General features: G+C 41.5%; 1 non-coding gene across 1 annotated transcript; it reads right to left on the bottom strand.

Annotated features, from left to right (window-relative positions):
* Window positions 1–825: 825 nt before the first annotated feature.
* Window positions 826–1020, bottom strand: LOC142707536 (U2 spliceosomal RNA). Its single transcript, XR_012868499.1, has one exon. It is a non-coding gene; the product is annotated as a U2 spliceosomal RNA (small nuclear RNA).
* Between the last annotated feature and the right edge of the window lie 3957 nt (window positions 1021–4977).

Raw genomic sequence — 4977 nt, 5'->3', positions numbered from 1 at the left:
ACTGACTGAGCCGCACCGTCTTATATAAAGTTCAGACGGAACTTTGCACGTGTCATAGTGGAGCCCTGAGGAGCCAGAGCCAGCTTTCTGACATCATAATGGGGCCTCAGAGATAAAAGCCTGGGCCCAGGCAGTGTTGGTCAGTGCTGCTCAGCAGGCAGCACTGGACTGGACTGGATTACAGCTGATACAAGGTGTGAAGGAACAAGGGGTGGCTGTGGGCATGCACTTGCTGCCGCTGCCAGTGTTTATCTGCATGGCAGCAGGGCATTTGGGCGTTGCCAGGAAGGCGTTTTTCTTCTAGGTAACATAGTAACAAATCCAAATTGCTGCTCTCTTTGTAGGCAAGCAAGGCTTTGTTGCAACTGCAATTCTTACTCCTTCTTGAAATGTAGTGACGACAGTACATTCCATCACATCCATCTAGTGTACACAGGTAGGTCCATTGTGGCGGGCGGGCGGCTTTAATGGCTGTTTGCTGTTCCCCTACTCCACTCCACTATTTGACTGTGGTGCTGCATCAATCAGTGGCTGGCTCAGGTGCAGCTCTTTAACTTACCTAAAAGGGAGGGCGGAGAGAAGACAAGGAAGGTGAATGAGCTGTTCCAATGTGAAATGCCGGAAACACAGACACACAGACGACACAAAACAAGAGGTGGCAATGTATTCATTAATTGCATTTAATCAATTAGCTCATTATCACTCATGCATTGTCCAACAGGTGTTGAAATAATGGGATTAAAAGGGGAGATCCCTTCAGAAAGACAGAAACAATGGCAAACACAAAAAACACTTTTGGAATCTGATTTTAGTCAACACATAAGGAAAGGGTGCACCGGTCCTGGAAATACTGCAATACCAGGTCAATGCGTGGAGTGGACAGAGCAAGCTCTATTTCCATCTCCCTGTTCTAAAAATCCATTTAATATATGGTCCCCAGATAGGGGACGTATCAGATATTAAACTGATAAGAACAGATTTTTTTTCAGTTGGCTACCCCCTCGCGGGGGTGTCAATGATTTATTACTTAAAATTCAAAAACATTTACAATAAATTACAGCTTTTTACAATGAATTACAGTAATAAAATCAATTTACATAAAAACACATAAAAGGGGACATGGTGGTAAATTCTTATATATTGGAGTTCCATTCTTTTACAAACCATTTATTTGAAAGGGTGGCATTTCTTTTTTTATCTAATAAATAATAAATGTACATCTCGCTAAAACAAAGACCTAAAACATCGTCAACAGATAAAACATCGTGCTTAAAAATCAGGATGTTCCTGGCCTTCCACAGAGCTTCTTTTACGCAGTTCATCGTCTTCCATGCAATAGTCTTTTGGTTCGCGGTTGGGCATCCAAAGAGTCCATATAAAATCATTTCGTAACTCAAGTCCTTTAGGTCTGCCATCTTCTTCATTAGAGGGAATATCTTTATCCAAATATGTTTTGTAAAATCACAAGTCCAAAAAATATGACGCACTGTCTCCTCAGCCTGGCAGCCTTCCCTCGGACAGACAGCAGACCTCGTGAATCCTTTCCTGAATTGGAATGCCCGGCATGGAAGACATTGATGAACGCAGCTCCAGGCCAGGTCCATCTGTGTATTAAAAAGATAAAACACATTAACCATTTTGAAGATAAAAGCACAGCGTTCATTATTAAAATTTTCAATATTAGTGACGACTTCATTTCCTCTTATGTCTTTTATAAGTTTCTTACTGTTTATCATGTCATTAAAATTTTTCCCTTTAAAATTAAACAAGGCCACTATTTTCTCTAAAATCACGTAATTTGCTGGTAGATTAAAAGCATAAGGTGAGGTTAAAACAATTTCAAACCACCCCATCCTTCGCATAAAAAACCCAGTATTAAAACGTAGAAAATAAGACCAATGATGTTGTTTAAAAAGAGAATTAAGACAGAAACAAAAGTACTTGATTAAAAGAAACCTATTAAAATCTGGAAAGTCTTTGCCACCCTTTGGTTTGATTTTCATTACCGTCTCACGTTTAAGTTTCTCCATTCTGGAACTCCAAAAGAAGGTAAAACAAGCTTTAGTAATTTTTCTTAATAAAACCGTGGGAGGAGGGAAAACCATGCTTAAGTATAAAAGCAAAGGTAAAATTATCATTTTAATTATTAAAATTTTTCCCTCCATGGTAAGCTTCCTCATGTTCCACATGCATATTTTTTGATTTACCTTCTGCGCCACCATGTCCCAACTGATAAAACCATTGTCGTACCCACTGAAGGAGACACCTAAAATTTTAATATTATCAGACACAGGAACCGGTATATCTCTAAGAGCCATGCTTCCTATGTTTAAAATATGACTCTTGCTGAAGTTTACTTTAAAACCGGAAGCACAGCAATAAAACTCGATTTGCCTAAGGGTTCTCTGAAGCGACAGGGCGTCCCTACATAAAACCGCCACATCATCCATGTACCCCACTGCTTTGGCCTCTACGCCGCCTCCCCCGGGCAGGGGGACTCCACGGATACACTTATCGCGGCGAATTGCGCATAACAGAGGCTCCAATGCACATATAAAAAGCAGTGGGGACAAGGGACACCCCTGCTTCACCCCAGAGTTTAAAAATACGTCCTGTGTCTTAAAACCATTCACTAAAATTTTGCTGGTGCATTCTCTGTAAAAGGCTTTAATAGATAATAAAAATCCTTCAGGTATACCCATACGTTCTAAAACCTTAAAAAGATAAAAATGAGAGACACGGTCGAACGCCTTCTCAAAGTCTATAGATAAAATGGCTAATTTACCTTTTCTAGACCTCGTGTCCTCAATCACGTCTTTTATTAGGTTTAAATTATCCCAGATGCTGCGGCCTGGCACCCCACACACCTGGTCAGAGTGTATAATGTGGGGTATTATGGCTTTTAATCTATTTGCACATATTTTAGCCATAATTTTATAGTCGCTATTTAGAAGGGTTATTGGTCTCCAATTCTTTAAAACTGCGATGTCACCCGTCTTATACAGCAGGGAGACCTCACCCTTCCGCCAGGACTTAGGCAGCATCTTGGAATTAAAAACATCAGAAAAAAGGTTAAAAAGATCCTCTTTTAAAATGTCACAAAATTTTACATAAAACTCACTGGGTATACCGTCCGGTCCGGGAACTTTCCCTGTTTTAAAACTCTTAACAGTTTCTAAAACCTCCTGCTCCGTCAGCTCCTGTAATAAAAAATTCTGGGAGACAGGGTCTAAAACAGTTGTAATCTCCTTCAGTGAGTCACGCATAAAATTATGATCCACAGTCTTAACATTAAAAAGGTCAGTGTAAAACTCATGAACTTTACTTAAAAGACCCTGTACATCTGACACCCCTTCTATATTTTTGATAATTGCCTTTTTGTTATTTATTTTCTTAAAAAAGTACCTGGAGCAGGTCTCGTTCTCCTCCACATGTTGTATTTTTGAACGGAATATAATCTCTTTACCTTTCTGCTCCAGGCACTGGGCTATCTCCTTTTTCAAATTGGTGATGTCATCTTTAACGTCTATGTCATGATCTTGCATTTTGTACAGGGTCTGCAGACGGGTATTGAGAATTTTAAAAAAAGCGTATTTCTCTTTGGCTTTCGCCACGCTTTTCTTAATAAAAAAATCTTTTATTTTCTTTTTCATTTTCTCCCACCATGCACTGATGGGAGTACGTGTGTCTCTTACCCGCCTGCTTTCTTGGTAAAATTCAATAAAATCTGCTAAAACCTGTGGATCGTCTAAAAGGGAAACATTCATCTTCCAGGACTTTTTACATACAATATTATTAAGATCATGCTTTACTTTAAAAGATAAAAGCCTGTGATCTGAAAACACATTGGTTAAAACTTCACAATTAAAAGGCAGTAAATTTTCAGAACAAAAGATAAAATCAATCCTGGAGCTACAGGTGGCGTTGCTCCAGGTAACGCCGGCTTCCTCTGGACTGCTCCTGTTACATTCTTTGTATATGTCTTTTAATTTAAAATCAGTCACGATATCCTTGAGCAGTCCAGAGGTCTTGTCATAGTTCCTACTCGTACTGTTGGTAAGCCGGCGTTCTCCTCTCAGGATACAATTAAAATCACCTGCGAGGATAAAAGGCTCAGATGTGTTGATAAAAAGCGGTAAAATCTCCAGCATCCTCGCTCTTTCGTTCTTTTCTGGTGATCCGTAAAAATTTAAAAACTGCCACTTTACACCATCAATAAAAGCTTTAACCATTAAAATACGTCCTGGTAAGATTTCTTGAATAAAATCAATTAAAACGTTTCCCTTAAAAAGAATGGCGACCCCTGCTGATCTGGACTCGTTGGATCCAGACCAGACGGATGGACCATACTTCCAATCCTTTTTGTAATTTTCATATCTCATTGTATGGGGAATGCCGCACTCCTGCAGGAAAAATACAGAGGCTGCCAGGCAAGATAAAAAATTGAAGAGAGCAACCCTTCTCACTTTTGACTTGGCGCCCCTCACGTTGAGGGAGATTCCCATGAGCTCAGACATCGTGGAGAGTTAAAGCAAAATTCTGATTTTAAAATAATAAATAATAGGCGTACTTAAAATCAGATTGCTCCTCCACCAGCAATACCCGAAACCTCACTTGAACTCATGGCCCCGCCCTCATCCGACTCAACTGAAAAGAGGGACGAGGCAGGAGAAGAACTACTGTCGCTGAGAGCTGAGCCAGCAACACTCACCTCGTACACGGGGAGCCCAGACTCGCACAGCCTCACCTGGGTCTCTCTCGGTTGACCGACTGGGTCCATGTCTGGTGGGTCCCCCAAGGGCCCCGCCTCTCCCCCCTGGGCCCGTGAAGGCCGGTCTAGAGGGGGAGGTTGTGCGCATGGCGGGGTGTCCGATAATACGGAGGGAGCAGTGCCCGTCCTCCTCACCAGTGCAGGCGAGGAGGGGGTCCCAGGAGGAGCCACATCTTTCCGCACGGACGTATCCATCTGCTCCTCCC

This window comes from Rhinoderma darwinii, unplaced genomic scaffold (assembly GCF_050947455.1).
Source record: "Rhinoderma darwinii isolate aRhiDar2 unplaced genomic scaffold, aRhiDar2.hap1 Scaffold_3463, whole genome shotgun sequence".
Taxonomy (NCBI): Eukaryota; Metazoa; Chordata; class Amphibia; order Anura; family Rhinodermatidae; genus Rhinoderma; species Rhinoderma darwinii.
This window is presented reverse-complemented; position numbering and strand designations above follow the sequence as displayed.